Source organism: Theropithecus gelada, chromosome 3 (assembly GCF_003255815.1).
Source record: "Theropithecus gelada isolate Dixy chromosome 3, Tgel_1.0, whole genome shotgun sequence".
NCBI lineage: Eukaryota > Metazoa > Chordata > Mammalia > Primates > Cercopithecidae > Theropithecus > Theropithecus gelada.
The window spans coordinates 99,936,326-99,961,789 of record NC_037670.1 but is presented as its reverse complement, the minus strand read 5'-3'; positions in this window follow the sequence as shown (position 1 = coordinate 99,961,789).

The window sequence follows — 25,464 nt, the reverse complement described above, 5'->3', positions numbered from 1 at the left end:
AAACTTTCATCCAAAGATAGTAAACTTCTTTGTAACATACATCCTCATTAATCTTTATAGAGTTACTAACATTTTAAAGAAGAGACAAATATTAAATTATAAATCAAATTTACATTTCTCTTCAAGCAGTTTTTTTAAGACTCACTGGTTTGTACTTAGATTAAATCAATATAATAAAAGATAAAGAAAAGTACACTGATTAATCCAATTCGGTTTCTTTTCACGGACAAAGCATAATTTGGGTAGAGAAGGGACAGTTTGTATACAGAAGGTTAATTTGTATCTAGTCCTGGAATCAGTTGGGTACTGCCTGCCAGGGGCATCAGGGGATTTTGGATGGTAGTGAAAGTCATGCTGTGTCACTGGTGGGCACCGGAGCCCACTATTTCTTGGACAGCCACAGTGGTCCTCCCAGATTCTACAAATCTAGGGCTGTAAATACAAATGCGTTTAATTGAGAGCACAGTCTTTAGAGCCAAACAAATGTGGGTTGTTAGCTGAGTGACCTTAGACATGTTGTTTACTTACCTGGGCCTCAGTTATTTCAGGTATAAAAGGAGGGTAATGGTAATATATACACAAAGGAGTCTTTGTTAGGCTAATGCCAATTTAGCACTTAACACAGTTCTTACTTATAGTGTTCAATAAATATAAGCTTTTATCCTATGTTATAATTAACAATTCTAGTAAAGGTAAGTAAGGGTGTGAGATGCAAATGAGGGGAGGGAAAAACTTCCTGGGAGTTTGGAAAAGATCGCAAAGAGTGAGGGCAACTGAGATGACTCATGAGTGTTGGTAAAACCCCAGAACTCTGCTCTTAAAGAGCAATCCAGCAGACCGATATGAAAATATTAAAATAAAAAGTAGGATACAATTTCATGATCTGAATCCATAGAAGTAAATCACTAAGTTCAGGACAATGACTTCACATATTTCTTATTCATCAACACATATTAATTCCATTCTTATTTATTTATTTTTTCTTTCTTCTCCAGCTAGGATGTTTGTGGGAGGTGGGGCTGGGGGCAGGTCAAAGGGAGCAGTCTTTGGAGCAACAGGATTTTAGTATGCAGAGATGGAAGAAGAGCAGTCCAAATGATGGAAATATATTATTTAAAGGAATAGATATGAGATGCACATTTAAGATATAAAGCATTGTAGTTTGACTAGACTGAAAAGTACCCAAGATTTTAAATATTAGAATGTAAGATAAGAAGAGTAGGATGTAGCCAGATAATGTAGACTTGTAATGCTAATTTAGATAGTGATTATAAAACAAAGAGTGAAAGGATATAGGAAGTCCTATATCACATAAAGAATGTGTCACGCATTTATATTGGGCAGTGAAGATATGGAAATTGATGAACTACATATAATTTAGTAACCAGAATTATGGTAATATCATCAACCTCAAGAGAAAAACGTGTGCAATTTTAGATAGCATACCATCTATGATAGAATTGCCCCCTTATCATTTTCCCCTGTTAATCATATTTAGTAATTCTTCACTATTTGGTAGAATATAGGAAATATTGTCCTTTATATAAAATAATCATTTAGAGACAAAAAATGCTTTAAAGAGGCTATAAATTACTGATGACTAACTTGAAAGATGAATTTATTACACAAAAATGTATTTATATAAACATTAATGCTAAAAGCTTCTTTTTTTTTTTTTAGAAAATCACGCAAGGTGATCCTCAGGAGACAGAAACTGAAATGAGTTTCATTCCACACATATAATTTTAACTGGTAGCAACATCAGTCATCATTTTCTAGTTTTATATTGAAGACTGTTTTTATATTATCAATATTTAACATATTTTATCAACATTCAAATTTTTATTAAAGCCCTTTAACAAAGAGACATTGTAGAAACTGGTGTATTTTAATTATAGGGACTATATTTTTATTTAAGGACATGGATCTTTTCTATTTTTCAATATTTGTGCTTTGAGGTTTACTAATATGTATGCTAATGCCACAGTAACGTTTATAGTATTAATAACCTGAATCTCTTAAAGAGAAGCAAAAAAAACCCCTCAACATAATAGACTTGAATTTAGGGTGAACTCTCTATTAGTGTGAGTAGTAGCTCTTTGGGCAGATAGTGGAGTAGAAACACCATTGGAATTCAGTAAGGATTCTATATTCTTTGTTTGAGAATCCCACCTCTTTGTCCAAGTAAGTAGACATGGAAATTGACTAACACCACAATAATGAACAATCCAATGTAGTTTATGACTGTACAAGCCTCCAGAATATAATAATCTTAGGCCCCAGGTACTCAATTTTACACTTAAGAAGAAGTGACTTAGGATGTGAGGGCAATCTGGCTGTGACATCTGTCACCCCACTGATGACCAGGATTGATTTGGCTGATCTGGCTGATTAGGCGGATGTCCTCTTCCTCCCTCAGTACTCCATGTGTGTAGCTCCTGAAGCGGACCAGTCTTCAGTCAAGGGTATACGAGTATACATGTCTCCCCTGCTCGAACTTCCAAACAAGCTCTCAAGAAGGAGTGATTTAGACTCATCAATTTACAAAATACTTCGCTGTACAAGTTGGGCAAGCTGAGTGAGATCATCTATAAACTATTATTAATCATTGTTAACACCAGTTTTCAAGCTCTCTAGTCAAATTACATTTTGTTTTTATGCTAGGAGTAAATTATTTCACCATTTTTCTAATGTTAAACAATTATCTGTTTACATGAGATTTAAAAAAATAATCATTTGCATCCTTTTGGTAAATTATAAGCTAAATTAACTATGTCATACATGTAGAAAGAGACAGTATGGCAAGATTCATGGGCAAACTACATAACTCCTTTGAGAAAATGGAGAATGGCATATTTAGAATCAGTATTTACCCAGCAATACTGCTTGAACTTTAAGGATAATCTGATCAATATTGCATGACACTTACATGCTGTAACAATTATTAAAATGAGACAATTGTGTTAGGGAAAGTAATGAATGTAAAGTGGAATAACTACACTCTACAGGAGTTAAATGTATTAAGATTGTGCAAGGAACACTTAAATGACAAATTGACACACAGATGAACAGTATAATTTGAGGATCATCTTTGGGATCTGAATATTGCTATAAAATATGTATTTAAAATCCTCAAACTTCTGAAAAGTATAAATCTGAGCATTTTTATATGAAAATAATGTCATAATGTAGACGGTAATTTTTTTTGTTGTGAGTGCACAATTTCACCTTTAGCAACTGTTTTTAATATATTTGCTCTGAATTTGATTAGAAACACCTTTGTAAACAAAATTAGTAGATTATTACTAGCATATCAACTCCCCCCTGGGATTCTCTTGCAATGCACATTGTTAGTATCATTTAAAGTAAATAAGTGCTTTTTGATATGAAAATCATATAGAGCCTCTTCTCAAAGGATTAGCTAATAAAAAACTATTTCTGTGATTCTCTAAAGTCACTTGGAAAATAAATTGCATATATTGAAGACTAACCAATTTGTTTGTGACAATATACTTTTGTGCTTGCAAAGCATTAATATTAAGGCTTTGTCATTTCATAAGCAACTTTATCTGAGATTTTAAAAATATATATTATTAGTTTATAGCTATATATATATATATATATATATATATTTAGTGCTTCAATTTGGGGTGTGTGTGTAGGCATCAATATTATATTGTAGAAACTAAAAGACAGGCCGCCCCCGGCCTATCTGCTAATTTAATATCCATTTCATTTTGTATTAGTTTCATTGTTTTATCTATCTCCATGTTCCTTCTTTGGAATTCTGGTAAATTTTAAAATTGAATGCCAGATATTATGAATTTTATATTTTGCATGCTCAATTTTTTTATTTATAGAAATACTTTTGGCTTTGTTCTGAGATACAGTCAAATTATTTAAAAATGAGTTGACACTTTGGGGTCTAAGCTAAAGATATTTGTTTATTTTAATATCTTGCCTCTCTATATTAGCTTATTTTTATATTAACCATAAATTTTAAATAATCATAAGACATTTTGGTTTCAGAGTGGACTATTAAAATATCTAACAGCTACCAAAATTTTTTAATTAGTGTTTAATTGAAGAAAATTTAATTGTTTCCTTATTTATTGTAAACTTATTGTTTGGTAAAATACTTTTTCAATCTATTTTACAATGTTATGTAAATTTTTTAAAATTTCAGATATCTTGGGCCGGTGCAGTGGCTCACGCCTGTACTGTAATCCCAGCACTTTGGGAGACTGAGGCAGGCGGATCACCTGGAGTTTCAGACCAGCCTGGCCAACGTGGAGAAACCCCATCTCTACTAAAAATACAAAATTAGCCAAAATTACATGCCTGTAACCCCAGCTACTCCGGAGGCTGAGGCAGGAGAATCGTTTGAACCCGGGAGGCAGAGGTTGCAGTGAGCCGAGATCGCGCCATTTGGACTCCAGCCTGGGCGACAAGAGCGAAACTCCGTCTCAAAAAACAAAACAAAACAACAACAAAAAAAAATTTCAGATATCTCATGGTTTGCCTCTAAGAAACATCCAAAAAGTTTCAAATGAATGAAAATTGCTTGTTTTGCATACTGAGTCCAGAAGTTTGTTTTTAAAATTTCTCATTTTTTAAAGCCAGAGTCAAAATCACTGTAACATTTCTTGTATAAATCAAAATTATATATATGTGATTTAAATTGCTAGGAAGATAAAAAAGGTAATACAGCTATATTACTATGAAAGATATTTATCTGATGAACTTATTTATGAGAAAGCAATTGGGATATCTTATTTCTTTTGATATCATTGAACTGGCATTTTTCCCCAAAATTTAGCCTGGTAATAGAAATTTTGGAACTCATTATCATTGTATACTACAAATAACATATAATTTATACATTTAAATAAGGGCCAATCTTTAAAGACTGTGACCCTTATTTAAATGAATAAATTATATACTATTACCAACACTTTTGAAAGCATCCTCTAGTGCTTTTCTGTATAACAAAAACTTCCTTTAAACCACAATAACAAATAAAACAGTAACCCATTTTTAGTTTCAATAAATATTAATTCATTTTACTGAGGAAAATGTTAAAAATTTAAAAATAAAAAGCCATTTAAGAAATACCTCAGTCTAGGAAGTATGAGAAGTATTTATAACCTATCTCAGAAGAATAAGATATGTGGTTATGTTTTATGCTGATAGTTATTCCGTGAGTTGAATATATGACCAATTTTACCTGAGTCATGCTTGGCAGTTAATTAAACATTGTTAACGTTCTGGTGTGTCTGATTAAAAAAAAATATTCAAGATGCAAGCTTGGTCTTCAATTAAAAAGAAAAAATCTGTTGCACATAGTCATTACAATACATGATAGGTTTATAAGACTTTCATATATAGGTGGAGAAATGAAAAATTATTTACATTGTATTCCAAAATAAGTAGCTTGGTAGTACAAATTAATGGATGAGGGCCATTGGTGTGGTAAAGTTTTCTGGTATATATTAACTATAAATAACTTTTTTATTACAGTTCAAAAACAAATATAAATATAAATGTTTTTAAAAATAATTCAAATCAAATGTTAATAGAAACTCTAAAGCACCCTAATGGAAACTTTGGAATCTGAAGAACACAATTTTAAATCTATGGAAATGAAAGATTTCTAAAGCCTGGCATGGGGCTACTTTTCCTAAATCTCTTTGTTTTGTTGGAAGTGAGTGGAAGGGGAAGTGCTCTGCTTAGAATTTTAGGTGTTATTTTTCCTTAAGATACAAAAGCAAATGTGGAAAATGTTTAATAGTGTTTAACCATATTCTACATTAATCAGTTAAAGATTATAAATGAAATTTTATTGGACCTAATAATATTTTTTCTGTATCTATATTTTTTCAAGTGTAATTTTAAGACTTTCCATGTAGGTCTTCATTACTGGGCCATTGATAGTTTAGGTTTTAAAAGCCATTATTCTACTCAGAAAGTACCCATACTTTAGTCAAATTTAATTATTCTGACAACCTGTGATAGCATACCATTGACACATGAAAGCAGTTGTTTGTTGGCATCTGAAATCATGGTCAGGGCAAATTTATTTGAGGGTTAGCTATATTTCTTTCTAATGTTGGTATCGAAATTTCCCATGTTTAATAGAAGATTCCATATAGTAAGGGGTTCTTAATTAAACTTGTGTTAATAAATGGAGAGCTGTGGAAAGAAAATTAATATATTTATGTATGAACATTCATTTAATGGTATTATCATCATCATCATCACCATTATTATTTTTCTGAGACACGATCTTGCTGTCACCCAGGCTGGAGTGCAGTGGCACAATCATGGCTCACTGCAGCCTCATCCTCCTGGGCTCAAGCAATCCTCCCTCCTTAGCTTCCTGAGTAGCTGAGACTATAGGTGCATGCCACTATGCCAAGCTAATTTTTGTACTTTTGTGTAGATGGGGTTTTGCCGTCTTGCCCAGGCTGATCTCACACTTCTAGCCTCAAGCAATCCACCTGCCTTGGCCTCCTGAAGTGCTGGCATTATAGGTGTGAACCACTGCACCTGGCCTGGTATTCTTTAAATAGAAAGTATGTGTACTATTTTCAAGGGTCCACCCCATCTATTATATTTACAGAATGAGAGATTTTTTTTTTAATGTGCTCTTTGGAGGCAGCCCATGTTGTAGTGTGTTTCTCTGCGGCTCCAATCCCACTGGAGCCTTTACAGCCCATTCTTTCTATGATGCCACTACTGAAAGCACCAGTTCTCTTTGTCCTATTATTTAATTTCCCGTAAAAGAATTAACCCAACACCACACCACATTGCAGAGTTTTTCTGAAGGCTTAGAATAATGCAAAGAGAGTTTATCATTTTATGGATCACAAACAACTGCTATAAATAGAAATTGGTAGCCATGAAAAACTAAAGGTATTTACACTTCAATCTTACAATTCCACTTTAGGGACGTTATTCTACAGAAGTACTTGCACATATGTAACTTGTACACAGTTATTCATTACAGCATTACACAGAATTGCCAAAGACTCAGCACAAGCCACATTTTCATCCATCAAAAACTTGTTGAATAAGTCATGTTGCATCTACAAAGTGGAATAGTATGCAACTATAAAGAGAGAGAACTCATTATCGACTCATATGAAAAGTTCCACAAAGCATAGTTGAAGTGAAAACAATTGGTTCAATATAGATTTATCAACATGCTACTTTTTGTACAAAAGGAAAATGACAATGTTTACACTTATTTGAAGTATCTCTGGAAGGAATCTTAAAAACTTAGAACATGGGTTACATATAGGGAGGGTGTATTAATAGCTACCAACCAAACAACTAAGAGACCGTATAGTTGTTTTAGATTGTTCTGGTTTTCAGATATATAAATGGATTACTTATTTAAAAATTAAAAACTCGTGTTAAACATCACTATTAAAAATTCTCTGAGAATTTCTCTCTTCAGCCATGTTTTCTACCATTTCCCCTTCATCTCTCCTGTCCTAATTCTCCAGTTGCTACATCTCTTCATATCTCCTAACATCTTATTTTATAAGTACTTTACTCTTTCTTTTTCAGATTAGTTTTATGAATTTAAAATTCCATTTTTGTTATTTTACAACAATATTATATCCTTTTACCTCATTCTCATGTATCTAGAATATTCTAATGGTTAAGTCCTTTCTCTTTCCCAAGTTAGAGATCCATGGGAATGCTTGGCAGATGAAAGAGTTCTGCCAAAGTTCTGTCTTTTCTGCAGGTGAAAGAGTTCAATGACCTGGTCTTCAGAGGCAGGGGGTTCAAATATTGCTATACTCACATTATTTTCCTTCTATTTACCATAGAAAGTAAAATTAATTCAAACAGATGCAAAAAAACTTATCTTTTGACTGTGAGATCTAATTTCCATTGCTTTTATTCATCTTTTCAGTAAACATATATTATTCTCTAAGTATATACCAGGTGCCTGTAAAAGACTTCTGGTAAAAAAAAATTCATTCCTTCATTGGCTTCCTTTTGTGGTTGATTATTAATCATTTATCAGCTTGTTGGCTTAGAGTTAACCTTATTATATTACAAAATAGAGAATGTGATTTCAAGTATTACAGAAAGAAGAGGGAGATGTAAACATTGTTTGGGAAGGAGGTTGAGGAAGGCCTGCCTCATGCTTGAACATAGATGAAAAGAAAAACATATTAACTTCATGCTTGGTGACGGAAGTGTTGCTGAAACACCAGGGGTTTGGTCTAGATCCTGCTGCTTGCCCCACAGAAAGCTAATCATGGAGACAAATATTGAAAAGAAAGAAGGTTTTAATAGGATGCTGCAGCTGAGGAGGTGGGAATTCAGTCCCAAATCCATCTCCGTGACTGACTACAACTACAGGTTTATATAGCAGGGAAAAAATGTAACAATATATAAGAAAGCAAGAACTAGAGAGGGGCAACAAAGTACCTGGTGCAGTGATGTAGTGGTTTCAGTTCTCTGATACCTTTTTGAGAGGGTTGAAGATCCTTTCCTAAGGAAGGAACTCCTATAAAACAAATACAAGTTTCAAGCTTTAACAGCAGAAGGGTCAATATCTATGTTAATCCAAAAACAATTGTCTATTGGGACAATTGGGCGGTTTCAGAAGGAGTATTAACTGATTTATACATTGTATCGATTACTCATATAGCAATTCTAAACCAATTATTATCGTCCTTTCACTTTGAAGAAACTGGGGGTCAGAGGTGCTGTAAAGGTCACACAGCTCAGTGGCAGAAGTGAGCTCCAGACCTATCCTCATACTTGAGCACGCTCTCGTCCAGAGACACTGAGATGCAAGTGGCACTGCCATAGCTTCAAGAAGACAGAAATACACTTAAATAAAAAATAATTTAAACGAAGAACATGTATTCAAACAAAAAGGGGAAAATAACTATCCCTCCCAGAGTGAGACTGTTTCCTGTAACTTCTCTAAAACTGCAATCTTCATAGAATTCACCTCCTACTCCCTCTCAGCATTTTGTTTTTTTCTTTCCTGGCTCATATTAAATATTTTCTCCTCTCCTTTCTTTCACACAAGTGTGTAAAATAAAAAATATAAACTGCCACCCCAAAGGGAATTTTGACATTGGTCAATAGGTGAGGAGGGACAATTTTGGACTCCTTGCAGTCCTCGTATATTTTCTGGACCTTTAAATAACTATACTCTCAAAAGCAACACAAAAGCAAATACATTTTTTACATTCATGATTATTAATCATAATTGATGAATTGTAACCAAACTTGAAATTCTAACTATCATAACTCGATTCATTGGAAAGTTGCCACAAAACAGCTCATTCTACTTTGTTTTTCTTTTTATTGCTTTTATTCTTTCTTTTCTTTTTTTTTTTTTTTTTTGATACTAAGGCATCAGTATGTTGCCCAGGCTGGCCTTGAACTGCTGATCTCAAGTGATCATCCTACCTCAGCTTTTCAAGTGCTAGCAGCCATGGGTAACTGTAGGAAGCATAGGCAAAATACATGGATATATAATAAGTGGAGGAAAGAGGAAGGAAGGTAGGAAGGAGGGGATGTGAACCTGGAGAAGGACATTCTCTCCAGCTAGCACTACTGAATAAAGGTTACTTTCTTTCCCTCTTCTTGGTGAAATAGAATCAGTGTTTCTGGTTTGGTTTTTTTTCCCCTGAGCCACTTTCTGACATTTCCCAAACGATAATGAACTGTGGAATATGTTGACTTCAAGTTCTTTTTTCCAAAGTAAAATAAGGCACAGAATCTAAAGCCTTTAAAAAAAAAATTTAGTTCTGACCTTAACTTTAAAAGCCATTAATTTATATGATAAATCTGGCAAGAAACAAGTAGCACCAAGGAAAATTGTCAGAAAAAAATTGATTTTACCTATTATTTCAAGAAGCACAGGTTTGCATGCATGAATCAAATGTTACTATATAAAAAAATGTTCTCTAGTACAAGAAGTGCTTTGGCATTAGATGTTAGTCCATTTTTAGTTATTGTATGGCTAATGTCTTACTTTTATATCATAGATATAGAGTCCAAGGAGTGTAGTTATTAATATATATGAGTGGGCTAGGATCTTAGATCATGCCAGAATATGTGCTGGACTAAACTTAAGATTCAGAGTAATGTATGAAAAGTGAGATTACAGTGAGTAGAATTTTTAAATGTCTTGAAAATTTGATATTCATGTGCCACTTCATCTCTTTGTACTCATGTCTGGCATTTTAATGTAAGTAATTATTAACAAATCAATTTTCTGTAAGCAGAACTTTTATGGTTATTTCAGATTAAGTGTACTTATTCCATTGCAAAGGCTCAGTTATAGTCTATTCTCTAATACAGATTTTAAAATGTATTTACCACTTCTTTGTTTCTTCCTCAGTAACAAAGATGACATAGTACACAGAAACTACTCAACAAACATTTGTTCAATTAGTTTATCATTGAAGCCATAGAATAAGTGAATTGCTTCAGCATTTCTATAGTGATATATCTTCATTTCCCTCTAATTATACTTTCCTTGTGTATTTTGATCCTGATTTTGGAAGTTAGGTGTCCTTATGTCTAGTGAAAGGATTGTAAATGCACCAATAAGCACTCTGTGTCTAGCTCAAGGTTTGTAAATGCACCAATCAGCACCCTGTGTCTAGCTCAAGGTTTGTAAAAGCACCAATCAGTGCTCTGTGTCTAGCTAATCTAGTGGGGACTTGGAGAAATTTTATGTCTAGCTAAAGGATTGTAAATGCACCAATCAGCACCCTGTGTCTAGCTCTAGGTTTGTAAATGCACCAGTCAGCACCTGTCCAAATGGACCAATCAGCAGGATGTGGGTGGGGCCAGATAAGGGAATAAAAGCAGGCTGCCCAAGCCAGCAGTGGCTACCTGGGGTCCCCGTCCATGCTGTGGAAGCTTTGTTCTTTTGCTCTTAGCAATAAATCTTGCTGCTGCTCTCTCCTTGGGTCTGCACCACCTTTATGAGCTGTAACACTCACCACAAAGGTCTGCAGCTTCACTCCTGAAGTCGGCGAGACCACAAACCCACTGGGAGGAATGAACAACTCCGGACGTGCTGCCTTTATGAACTGTAACAGTCACCGCAAGGGTCTGCAGCTTCACTTCTGAAGTCAGCGATACCATGAACCCACCAGAAGGAAGAAACTCTGGACATGTCCGAATATCAGAAGGAACAAACTCCGGACACACCATCTTTAAGAACACTCACCGCGAGGGTCCGTGGCTTCATTCTTGAAGTCAGCGAGACCAAGAACCCAACAATTCCGGACACTGTATGCTTCAAATGAATTTTCTTGTTCCGAGTCATACTATTACTTATTTCAATCATTTTCTTCCTGTTTCTACTATCTGTACAACCACTGTTATTCCTATCACCACGCAACAAATTCACACAAAGAGGATTCTTTTTCCTTTTTTGAGTTGTTTAGTGTTAAGTTGACTCAGTCACTTCAATAATTACTGCTGTTAGAAAGTGATATTTGCACTTGGATTTTCCACTTAGCAGTTAAGAGATGATAACACCTTTATTGAGAAAGTATAGACTATGGCTGAGAAACTGTGGGCATGGAGAAATCATGAAAGAATTATTTCAGTGTCAAAAACTTTTGGCAAATTTCCCTATAGATACGGAATTAAAATCAGTGGTCTTACTGTTTTGAGGGTAGGGTGACCTCTTAGCAATTGCTGATTAGGAAGCACCTAAGAAGAGTGATTCAGAGAATAGACTTAGAAACCAGTAAGTCTGCATTTGAAGCCAAGCCCTGCAACTTATTAGCTATATGTAAAAAGGAGTTAACAAAATAAGTACACTAAAAGATGCTTGACATCATTAGTCATCAGGGAAAGGCAAATCAAAACTACAATGACATACCATTTCATACCCACTAGGATGGCTGGAATAAAAATGTCATGTAACAGTAAATGTTAACAAAGATTTGGTGAGATTGGAACATTTTTATGCTGCTCGTGGAAATATAAAATGGTACAATCATTTTGGAAAACAACCTGGAAGTTTCCCAAATGATTTTAAATGCAGAGTCACCATATGACATAGCAATTCCTCTTCTAGGTATATACTCTAGAGAAATGACAACATAGGCACAGAGAAACTTGTGTATGAATGTTTATAGCAGCCTTCTTCATAATAGCCAAAAGGGGGAAACCACTCAAATGTCCATCAGTGGACAAATGCATAAATAAAATATGATATTTTCATACAATTAAATATTATTTGTCTATAAAAAGGAATGAAGTGCCAGTATATACCACAATATGGATGAATCTGGGAAACATTATGCTAAGTGAAAGAAACCAGTCACAGAAGACCATATTCTATATGATTCCATTCATATGAAAGCCTAGAATAGGGAAATCTATAGAGACTAAAAGTAGATTAGTGGGAAAGGGAGAAAAGACGATAGGTATAATTGTTAAATAATACTGGGTTTCCTTTTGAGGTGATGAAAATGTTTTAAAATTGACTGTGGTCATGGTTGCACATACATTGAATATACTAAAAGTCACTGAATTGTAAACTTTAAGTGAGTGAATCATATAGTGTGTGAGTTATCTCACCAAAGCTGCTAAAAAGTGAAATTAACATCTACCTTATACAATACTGCTGTTTGAGAGCTAAAGGAAATACTGCATGGAAATATTTAGCACTATGCCCCATAATGACACATAATAAAAATTGTCATTGCTATTATGACCTTTTATTCTTCTATGTCTGGATTCTCTCTTCTTCTCTCTCTTCTACTCCTATATTTTTCTTCACATTGTCTTACCCTGTGACACTTGTAGTCAGGATTTGCCCCTATTGGAACTTGTCAGTAAAAGAAATGATTGTTCATGACCCTTGTGATAATACTTTTACCCCAAGCACAAAATATATTTGTTTAAATTTAAATAAGACTAATAATTAGCCATATGTGGCTTCCATTGATTAAAAAGAGAAAGCAAGTTGTTTTCTAGTGTATCTTTACTTTGAATGGAATGAAGACAATTTTCTGGATTTGCATTTTATTCAATTGTAGTACATTTTTCAGTATACTGTTTACTAAGGAAATTCTTCCAAAATTGTATCTGCAATTTTCTAATCTTTCCACTGTTCCTTTACATAGTATTTATATAGTTAATTTTAAACAAATCTATGTTGCAATTTTATAATGGCATAGCCTTGCATACTTTATTTGAAAAATGTTAAAGGGAAGTAAAAATAAAATGATGACAATGGGGGCCAGGTGCAGTGGCTCACGCCTGTAATCCCAGCACTTTGGGAGGCTGAGGCGGGTGGATCACAAAGTCAGGAGATCAAGACCTTCCTGGCTAACACAGTGAAACCCCGTCTCTACTAAAAATACAAAAAAATAGCCGGGCGTGGTGGTGGGCGCCTGTAGTTCCAGTTACTCGGGAGGCTGAGGCAGAAAAATGGCCTGAACCCGGGAGGCGGAGCTTGCAGTGAGCGGAGATCGCGCCACTGCACTCCAGCCTGGGTGACAGAGCCAGACTCTGTCTCAAAATAAATAAATAAATACATAAAAATAAAATAAAAATGAATAAGAATGATCAATAATTGCCAGTTAGTAAAAGTAAATTCCAGAATTAATTTTTTTTTAATTGACCATCCCCAAGTATTTAAACCTTATTAAATAGTTTGGGGGAAAACTCTTTCTGTAGTTCTGTATCAATCATTTTGTTTTTTTCATGCCTAAATATCAAATATGATTTATTTAATTTTTGATTTTTATACATTTTCTATAGTACAAACTATAACATTAGCACTTTTTTATGTTTTTCAAATAGTAGATGGAAAGTTTGTAGAAGAGTATTTACTATTTTAGTGGTACTAACTTATTTTAGAAGAAATAACACAATATGAAAGTAAGGATTGTGTATTTTTCAGTAAGTTTATTCAACGCGGGCATTCAATCTACATCATTTAAAACAGTGTCCCCAACATAGAGCCTGCCACTTCCTGCCTTGATACACAAAATTGCTCAGTCTCCAGGGTACTCTTTATGTCTGACACTCGCTGCAGCCCTAAGTAATCTTCAACATGGCCTTCTGTACAACCACTACCCGTCAGGCAGGCTTGTCAAAGCAGGTAAAACCCATGTGTCCTGCTGGATGTTAGATGAAAATGAGTCTCAGGATTTTCATTTTTTCTTTCCCAACTTGAATGACAGGGATGATTTATGTTACATCAAAACAGGAATGAAGTAACTACTTTTTCCATTTCTGATAAACTTAACCTAATAGAACCAAAGAATTCACCCACACAGCAGTGATCTCCAGGAATTTGTCAACTATATTATCAAGGGGGAAGTAATCTTCCAATACGTACATTTGGACTGTAAGTTTCAGATGAAGAGAACTAAGTCATTACCCTTCTAGAACTTAAAGCTACTCTACAGTACCTAATTTTCAAACCATTTACTATAAAATAAAATAATATAGTCAATGAAATCTCTGTTCTTTGGAGCACAGTAGATAACCATGAATATATTAGAGAATTCTCTATTTAGGCATCCTAATACAAGAATATTGACTCACTTTCCTGAGTGATCAGGTACTTTTATACTATTATATTAATGAGTACACAGCCATGCCTCTCCCTCCCCAGTTTGAGTGTCATGTAGAATATTAACAACTTTTAGAAGTTGTTGCATTTTTCACACATTGTGTTATTTTATTTTTTACTTTTTTGTTTGTTTGTTTTTGAGTAGGGTCTCACTCGGTCACCCAGGCTGGAGTGCATTGGTGCAATCTCAGCTCACTGCAGCTTCAACCTCCTGGCCCCCAGAGATCCTACCACCTCAGCCACCCTAGTAGCCAGGACCACAGATGGGCATCAACATATCCAGCTATGCTTTGCTTCCTTTCCTTTCCTTTCCCTTCCCTCTCCTCTCCTCTCCTCTCCTCTCCTCTCCTCTCCTCTCCTCTCCTCCCTTCNTTCCCTCTCCTCTCCTCTCCTCTCCTCTCCTCTCCTCTCCTCTCCTCTCCTCCCTTCCTTCCTTCTGAGACAGGGGTCTCCCTATGCTGCTCAGGCTGATCTTGAACTCTTGGGTTCAAGCGATCCTCCTGCCTTGACCTCCAATTTGCTGGGATTACAGACGTCAGCCACCTCACCTGGCCAAAAGTTGTGGGTTTTTTAAAACCACAATTTAGCTTCTGTTTTTTTTCTGCTGCTGTGGTGTTTTGTTTCCATTCCAGTGGAATCATAATGTTTTGGAATGACGAAGAAAATTCTGTGTTGTCTGTGAATGGAGAGGGACCTTTCTATATTTGAAGGGCATGTAGCCATGCACTTCTGAAATAAGAGAACTAGTCACAGTGGTACTTACACAAAATTGTCAGTGAGGAAATGATTTACTTAATATACATTACAGAGGGAACAGTTAATTTACTTCAGGACAGAGTATCTTACTCTTAAAAGTTAGCTTACCCCCAGGAATCTTTTGATCAATTAAATTAGGAAACGCAATGTAGATCTTCAAAGAAAAATGCTGTAATTTGTCAGAAGTTTGAATTTTATATATTTACTCAAATGGCCTTTGAACAGACTACTGTTCTATTTGTAGAATTTGTGAAGGAGATTACAAGGATTTCTAAATGATACTGTTTGTAGGAATGAAATGTCATGCAGAGCCATTTCCTAGTACACTAAATTGAACAAAAGTACAATTGCAATTTTCCAAATAATATTACTTAGTGATTTACTAACTCTAGTCTTTGAATGCAATGTGAAAGTCCTATGGCAAATTGCTGGCTGCTAGACTTTTTGGATAGGACATTTAATTATATGGTTCACAACTTTTAAAGTCTAATCTCCATAACCACCTCAATGAATATTTCCTCCAGCACATTTTGCATGTGAAAAATGTGAAGAAATTCTATTTTTATCTTTCATGGTGTTTAGACTTTTTTAACTTAAGAAATGACTATGTCCAAATGGAATTTGAGATATTACTATTTTATTAAAAAGGAAGGCCGGAAGTAGAGGCTCATTCCTGTAATCTCAGCACTTTGGGAGGCCAAGGTGGGTGGATCACCTCAGGTCGGGAGTTCTAGACTAACCTGACCAACATGGAGAAACCCCATCTCTACTAAAAATACAAAATTAGCCAGGCATGGTGGTGCATGCCTGTAATCCCAGCTACTCGGGAAGCTGAGGCAGGAGACTCACATGAACCTGGGATGCGGAGGTTTAGGTTAACCCATATCGCGCCATTGCACCCCAGCCTGGGCGTCAAGAGCGAAACTTCATCTCAAAAAAAAAAAAAAAAAAAAAAAAAAAAAAGGATAATTTTTTTTTTTTAGTTTTGACAAATTTGTTTGGGCCTTTCATATTGGTACCAATTGGTACTTCACTACTTGGGGGCTACATGGATCAGAAGAAAGAATAAAGTAATCTGGAAGTTACTGAGGGTTTATGGAAGGCAAAAATTGCTTACTTATTTATTGATTTGTTTGATTCCTACAGAGGGCCCAATGCTGTGAATACAGAAGATTCAATGGCCGGGCGCGGTGGCTCACGCCTGTAATCCGAGCACTTTGGGAGACCCAGGCGGGCGGACCACGAGGTCAGGAGATAGAGGCCATCCTGGCTAAGACGGTGAAACCACGTCTCTACTAAAAATACAAAAAATTAGCCGGGCTTGGTGGCGGGCGCCTGTAGTCCCAGCTACTTTTCTGGAGGCTGAGGCAGGGGAATGGCGTGAACCCGGGAGGCGGAGCTTGCAGTGAGCCGAGATCGCGCCACTGCACTCCAGCCTGGGTGACACAGCAAGACTCCGTCTCAAAAGAAAAAAAAAAAAAAAAAAGATTAAGTGATAGTAACTTGAGACTTGCTTTCAACAAGCTGTTACTTTCCTGTCTCTACCTACTTACATGTTGCCAATGGGTATTATAAAATATTGTTCTAGCTCCCAAGGCATTTTTGAAGCCCAGGATGAGATGATATGTAAAAACCTTTTAGAATATAATAAACTACTTTCTTATGCTAGACAAGCAAAAGTTAGGTGCCATTTTCATTGCGTGTCTTTTTAGGTAAGAGTCATAATCTGACTGAAAGAGTAAAAACTTTTAGTTATTCATCTTATCTTATTATCTCTTTCAAAACATTCAAAGAGAAATGTATTGTTAAGAACATGGAGACTTAATGAATCTTTTTCTTTCTTTTCAAAAGTCATTAATATGGAATCTTTACTTGGATATTTTGTTAATTTGGTTGTCAATATATTGGTTTTTTTAAACCAACACTTTTGAATTGTATTATTTCTCATTTTCTATTTGATGTATTCAAAACAAAGCATCGATTTGTGATAGTATGAATCATTACACCCATTCTTGCTTTTTAAAAAAAAAATCAAAAGAACACTTGCCTCAATCAACATTTGTAAATAAAATCATATGTTGGCTTAAGTTATTAAAGCCATGTAGCATGGGGGCAAATTCCTAGTGAGTCAGTCCTCTTATAACAGTCTTGATAATTTTCTTATGATCTTAATCCCAACCAGGTTTGTAGAGCCTTTTCTATCCTTAAAACACATCCATGTTGAGATTCTATTTTCATTACCTAAACCTATTCATTTTGTTTTCCATTGGGCAGTGGAGAGGCAAGAGTTATAGAGACAGTGAAAATGTTTCTGTCTTTCATTTCTTTACTCCATTATTATCCTATTATTGTTATTATTATTCTCTCATGTATTCTGAGAAAATTCTGAAAACTAATAGCTTACCCTGGTATATTTTGAAAAGCAGGGGTGAGCATGAGAGAGTTCACTTGGTAAGGAGGAGAGAATGATCTGCTTTGGATTTTCTAATGTTTAAGGTATTAGGACCATTGAAGGGGAACTCAGTGTATAGCCCTAGGTTCTAAATCAAACTAGGGAAGTTTTCATATCTTAAAATTTTAGGAAAGAGAAAAAGTTTAGAAAAATGGGCCAGTTAAGTAGGGAAAATACATAATTTTCATTCTATAGACACAGGAAACACTTTACAAAATAATGTCTGATATTCCATCTTACAATTCTGAATTAACTTTCTGTTAATTAACTGAATTAAAATTCTGTAAGCATAATTGTTTAGCTTAATTTGCTCATTTGGTTTTTTAAAAAAGTTACTACTTCTATGGTCTGAATTTATATGTGCCCCAAACATTCATATGTTAAAATCCTAACCCCCAAGGTTGATAGTAGGAGAAGGTGGAGTCTCTGGAAGGTAATTAGGTTATGAGGTCAGAACCCTCATGAATGGGATTAGTGCCCTTTGTAGGCCCAAGGGAGAGTTTGTTTACCCCTACTACTGCGCAGCGCGAGGACACAGCTGGAAGGTGCCGTCTATGAACCAGAGAGCGAGTCCTCATCAGACACCAGATCTCTTGACACCTTGATTGTGGACTTCTCAGTCTCTGGAACTGTGAAAAATAAGTTTCTGTTATTTTTAGGTTATCTAGTTTATGGTATTTTGTTATAGCAGCCCAGACAGACTGAGACAACTACCTAAAATCTTGTTACATCGGTTTACATTTCTAGGATATTTGCATAACTAATGGCACAGATCATTTATTTTCATCAAGATTTGTGAATGATTATAACTGTTTTGCAAGGACTGGTAAAAGTATACTTCTGTGGCAAGAAAAAGAGACTTACAATTCTCCTCTGAAGGTTAACTGCAAAAGTGATGGCTTTCATATTCTTATTCCAACGTAAGAACCACTTTTTAAAAGTCATTAAATCTAAAATGTATTATCTTTAAAGGTGTATGGAGAAAGATGATATGATATAAGTGAAAATCATATTTATAAGTAAAGTTTTACGACCAAGCTTTTAAAGTCATAATGGACACAAATTATTTCTAGTGAAATTCAGTGTAAATGAAATTTATGTTTCCCCAGGCTTTAAGCCAGGGAGTGAATCTCCACAATCACTAATATCTTACCTGTTTCTGGTCTCTGAGCAGTCTTTTGACTACTGTTGCATATTCAGGCTCTCCCTCATGGAGAAGAAGAATGCGCTACTTCTTCATCAAGTGCACTGTCTGGAAGACCAAATAGTATTCAATGTTTTCTCTGTTGTATGGGGCTGGGTTTAACTCCACAGATATTTTATTAAATATTATACCTACTACATGTCAGACTCAATGTTAGGTGCTGGAGATAGAGTAATGGATAAGACAGGCATAATCACTGCCTTTGTGGTCCTTGCTGGGGTCCTAGTTGGCAGCTGAACTCATCTGTGAGATAACTGGGAGCTCCTGGCAGTTCCTCAATGCCCTGTTGCCACTGCGCCTGCCCAAGTATACTCACATTTTCAGTGGGTACACGGCTTAGGTTTTTACTCTGGCCCTCTTATTACATAATTTGCTGAGCTAGTAAATAATACATTTTCAATAAAGTATACTTTGGAACTGGCTTCTGATTTAGCACAGTAATATCAAACTCAAGTTTTGCTAATGGGAAATGTAACCTTTATACCTTGCAGAGAAGACAGTAATCTATGTAGTAAACATGAAGTGTATTTTGCAGTCATTCAGCACCATATCCACCCTGCGAGTTTGCTGAAAGGCAGATTTTCAGACCCCACTTCAGACCTGCTGGGTTAGAATATCTGATAATAAGAACAGGATCATTTTATTATTAATTGTTTTTTGTTTTGAGACAGTTCTCACTCCATTGCCCAGGCTGTAGTGTAGTGATGCAGTCTCAGCTCACTGCAACCTCCGTCTCCCAGGTTCAAGTGATTCTTGTGCTTCAACCTCCCAAGTAGCTGGGATTACAGGTACGTGCCACTACACCCAGCTAATTTTTGTATTTTTAATAGAGACAGGATTTCACCATGTTGGCCAGGCTGGCCTCAAACTCCTGACCTCAGATGATCTACCGCCTCGACCTGCTGGGATTATAGGCACGAGCCACCACACCCGGCTCAGAATCTATTTTTTAAAAACAAACTACAAGTAAGCTGTATGAACATATGTAAGGTAAAAGTATGTTTCACTTAAAGTCTATATTTCTTAAACTTTCAATTAATTTAATCCTCATGAATTTCATGTAATTTTAATATATGGGATACGCCACCCTGGAATTTGGCATCAGGGCTGCCAAGACATGTCTGAGAACAGTCCTGGGATTCGGCTAATGACTTCACAGGAATGAACTTTCTCAATTTCTCTCATCACCATCTGTTACTCCTCTCCTCATGCTAATGGAAATGATTGTTTCCTGATGGCACGCTATCCTTTCAGCTTGGTACTTTTATAGTTTCTGTTTCTTCTCTTACTCCCTTTTTTTGTGTGTGGAATATTTCACCACACCCTGCATTTCATTTTTCAAGTGTAAAAGTTTTTCTAATATCTGTGGAAAAAATTTTTGTATTATTGCACTTTCCCAATATTGCTATAAATTCATAATGACAGTTGTCAAGTTGTACTACATTAATAATAGTTTGAATTTCTGTCTCTCCTTGTAAATAAGGATTTTTCCCAGGACCTGAGTTGGATTCTGTTCCTCTTTGTATGCCCCATAGTGTCCAGCTCATTGCATGGAACGAATGACTGTCATTCTACATGTGCGCCTCAATTCAGCATTGGGGATATTGTCCACAAGGGCACAATTTCAACTTCTCTTGCTTCATTCAGGAAAAAAGATCCCAGACATGTGATGTGTCATTGTGAAATGATTTCTTCACTCTCCCATTAATGGTTTAATGAATTGTTTTCTTTGACTAATGGAGAATTCTTTTGCCCCATCAATAAGCTCTACAAAGTCAATGTAGAGCACAGCAGGGGAAAGTCACTTCTTACACATTTCTGTGACTCATGCTTTTATTTCAGGCCTCTACTTGTAAGACTGACACGTGTGCTTATAACATGCTGTCCTTACACTTTAAGGAAAGCTGGATGAGCAAAACACGTTGGCCATCTTTCAAGACATGATAAAACATACTAAGAAATCCCCAAACTTCCAGTGAATGATACTTTATCACTGTTTATAGATGCTCAACTTAAAATAAAAGGTTATTGTTGCTGTTTGTAACTGTGATCAATCAGTTAAATGTGCCAAGAAAGCTAAAAAGAAAAAAATGCAGATGAAACATTGCAATTTATAGCTGGAAAACATGTCCGGCCCTGTGAGACATAAAATAACTCAATAGCATGTAACTTCTATTTTTTTACCTGTATATAGAGAATGATTTCAGAATCTCCCTAATGAATGATGTCATGGAAAGCCTCTCCAAAGTCCTACCAATTTTAGATTATTTCTATGTTAAGGTTATAGGAAATTGAGATGAATTCTATATAGTATATTAGAAAGTACATGGGATTTTCAGTGGGATGCCTCCTGTTTATAACCCTTTAAAAAATTTTTTGGGCCAATTTCATGCTATGTGACTTAAATTACCTTAAAGTCCATTTTCTTGGCTATAAACCTGGGACAAATTATAGAGCTCTTTTTATAAGAATATTGTGTGAATTAAATAATATGATATACATAAACCTGTCAGGGTTACTCAGCTGCCTGACTTTTGTGAGGAAATCTTAAGTTTGGTTGATCTTTGAGTTGCTGTGGGAAGAAACCATCTTTTGGACTCAGATCTAAGAAAGAGATGGAATCCAATGGCCTTGGGCATTATCTGAAGAGTTCCATTGCTGTGCTGAATTTTCTTACAAATGTGGTTATCATTTAGCAAGCCTTTACTTCTCAAGTAGAGCGAATTGTTCAAAGTGAAAATATTGAACTTCTTGCAACTGACCATTAGCTGCGAAGGATTTGCAAGAAAGACTGAATGCTGAGCAAATGTGTATTTTCCAGAAAACTGAAATTGACAATTGGAAGAAGTCTTGCATGTAACTCCAATTACGGCTTTCTTTGTTTCAAAACTGGCTCTCACAATCACACGAATGTGAAATGTGTCCCTTAAAATAGTGTACGATTTTAAAAAGCTAGATTCAAATTCAGCTATGTCCTTTTAGTAATTGATAAATTGTTGCACTTCCCCATCATGTTTGTTATTCATTTTTATGGCTTAACTTAACTTAGATCTTGATTAAATATATTTAGCTTAACATAATTTACAATCCACTTATTCAGAATCTGGAATTAGATTAAAAGTGCTATTATGTTTCACTTAAAGCCTGTCTTTCTTAATCCTTCCATTAATTTAATCTTCATGAATTTCATTTAGTTTGGATATTTGTCTCTACTCAAATCTCATGTTGAATTGTAATCCCCAGTGCTGGAGGTGGGGCCTGTTGGTGGGTGTTTGGATCATGGTTTGGATCTGTCACAGCTTGGTGCTGCCTTTCGCTATGGTGAGTTCTGAGATCTGGTCATTTAAAAGTGTGTGTCACCTCCCTCCCCCACTCTCTCTCTCTCTGATTCCCACTTTCACCATGTGATGTGCCTGCTCCTCCATTGCCTTTCGCCATGATTGGAATCTTCCTAAGGCCTCCCCAGAACTGAATGCCACGATGCCTCCTGTACAGCCTGCAGAACCATGAGCCAATTAAACTTCCTTTTTATTTTAATAAATTACCCAGTGTTCGTTTTTTTTTTTTAATAGCAATGCAAGAATGGCCTAATACATTCATGTATTAAAAAAGATAATAGAATTTCACAGAGACCTTGTGTTTTCATGCTCCTGACAATCTTATAAATTCCAAAAAAGATAGGTTCACCTATTGATAGATTTAAATGACTTTCTTTCCTTTATCAACATTCTCCCTCAAATGTTGGCAATTATATTATGTTTTCTTTCATCTTGTTAGGATCAGCATTTCCTTCTTTCCCATATTTGCATTTCTCATTCATTTTTGAATGATGCAATTAATTACATTTTAAATAGTTAAGCAGTTCTTATGTTTAAAAAAAGGAATATTACTTCCCTTTCTTTTAATCTTCCACAACTGTCTACATTTCTTCTTTATAATGACTTGTTCAGAAAAGACAAGGGCAGAGGGAAAACCAGGCCCCTCACAGGAGGAATTAGATAAGGAAAAACAGCTCAGTAAGTCTGAGATCATAAATGGATTAGCACCTCTGTTAGGCATACCTAACACTGGGGCAAAAGATTTATTTCAGGGCAAACAATTTATTTCTGATTTATATTAGAAAGAAGTAATTGATAGATTTTATGTTAAAAGAGTTTGAGAAGACCTGAATAATCTACAGTGCATCATGGGTATTATAAAATCATGTACAGGTTATAAAACTATAAATAAGATGAGCAGAACCCTTAAGATGTTACTAAGATATGACTGAGGGTACCCAACTAATATCTGCAGCCTAAATTCAGGTTGGATGTCAGATTGCATTGAAGGTGGTCTACACAGTCTTAGAGGTAATTCTCTGACAGTGATTGGTTACATAACATTACTGTTAGCTTTCTGGGCTGCATATCAAAAGGCAAACATCTAGCGTACCTACTCATAAGCTGTTTATTCTAATTTCTCTTTGACAAATTAAATAAATCACACTCCAAATTTATTGAAATGTTTATTGAAACAGTTCCTTCTAGAATTATTCTTGAGGATTTGTGATTGTTAAGAATTATGTCTATAATAGCTCCAAGTGATTAAAGATAATAGTGCAGTGTAACAGCTTTCTGAGTTAGACTAGATGTGGTAAGCATGTAATATTCTTATATCATTGGTGTGCAGTAAATTCTTTTTAGAACACATTTATGTAATAGCTATAAATTTTAAGATGCTCTGGAGGTGGATAAAAATGAATAAATTCCTATATTTGAGTAGTTAAATTTTTTCAAAACACTGTTATAAAAATAGTTTTCTCACTTAAAAAATTAGGTCTCTCTCTTTTAAATAGATCAGAAGTGTTTCTATGGCCTAATAAAAATGTTAAGGCTTTTACATAATTGTTTATGGAAGTACATTGTATTATGCTTAAGACGTTAAAAAAATTCTGCAGGAATTACCCATGTGAAGGTGCTATGATATAATTTCTTTTATATTTGTATACTGGCTACTTTCAAAATGGACATGAGTTGATTTACATTAAAAGACACATGTACAGTAAAAGACACATATGTAAGAAAAGGAGACAGCAACTGTATTTTGAGGGTAGAATTAGTGTTTCTGATATGGGGAGGTTGGGGAATGGGTCTGAGTTCCATGGCAACCAAAGCAAGAAAGATATATGGTAGGTTTTATAATTAATTTTCAAATAAAAAGAGAAGCAATCTTTGAAATAATTTTTTTCCTCATTCTATATCCTAAATTATATATGTCACATAAGATCTTATACAGGAGACGTGCAGTGTATTAATTACACCTCTAAAAGAAATTCAATAGCAAACATACACTTTTTATGTTATTATAATCAAACTCAGCAGAAAGTTTTCTACAAAGGGTTAAACTAATGGCTTTTTAGTGCAACTTAATTCAAGGACAGGACTCAGAAAATGTAGACAAGCACATAGCGAGATGTCCTATCAGACAATTTCTCCATAGATGTAACTTCTCTCAGCTAGTCTTATGATGACAGCCAGAGAAGAAATGGCAAGACCACGCTATTGAGGGGCTTAAGACAGCACCTAAACTGGCGCTGTCTCTGGTGCTGAGAGGAGATCCTCTCCCACGCCCACCTCTTTAGGGATCACTGCAATGGCTCCTTAACTGGTCTCTTTATATTCTCATCTGCATCAGTCCATTTTCCACATGACTATGAGGCTCAGACCCAAGTTGGATGGGTTTTCATGTCCTGCTTACCATCGCTTAATGATCTTCCCTAGACTCCACAGTCAAAGAAGCCTTTTATGGCTCTCCCTTTCTCTCCAGTAGCACATCTCACCACTCCTCCCTACCTGTCCCTTGAAGTCGGGGTTCCAGCTACACAAAGTACTTTGTAGTTCCTAGAGAGGTGCATGCTATACATTGCCTCCACACATAAACTTCTGCCTGGAAATACCTTATTTTATTGGTTTCCTTGGCAGAGCCCTCCTCTTTGTTCCTTCAAAGATGCACACACTTCTGGAAGATGTCTGAAAAGCTCTTCCACTTCTTTTCTATATAGGCCCATAACCCTCTATATCTACTTATATCATAATTGTAGCACATTATGTCTAACTGTAGTCAGTTAGACATTATCACACAAATCTGATTACTTGAGTCACTGCTTTTCTAACCAGTATCCCAAGCTAGAATATCAACTCTGTGGATATGGACTCTTTATCTTCCCTCTGTACGGCCAGGGCCCAATCAACACCCGGCACAGTATGTGCTCAGTATATGTTTGAAAACTTAACTAATCTTTATTGCCTGAATTCCTAGGAAAGTGCGAAGACAGTTTCTGTCACGTAACACATGCTCAAAAAATAAAACAATAGTTGCAAGAATGGAGATTGTTGATTGAATGAGTGAAAGGATGCTGCAGAAGTAAGTCTGATATTTTGATGTGAAAGTGGAAGATTCTAACCTATTTTC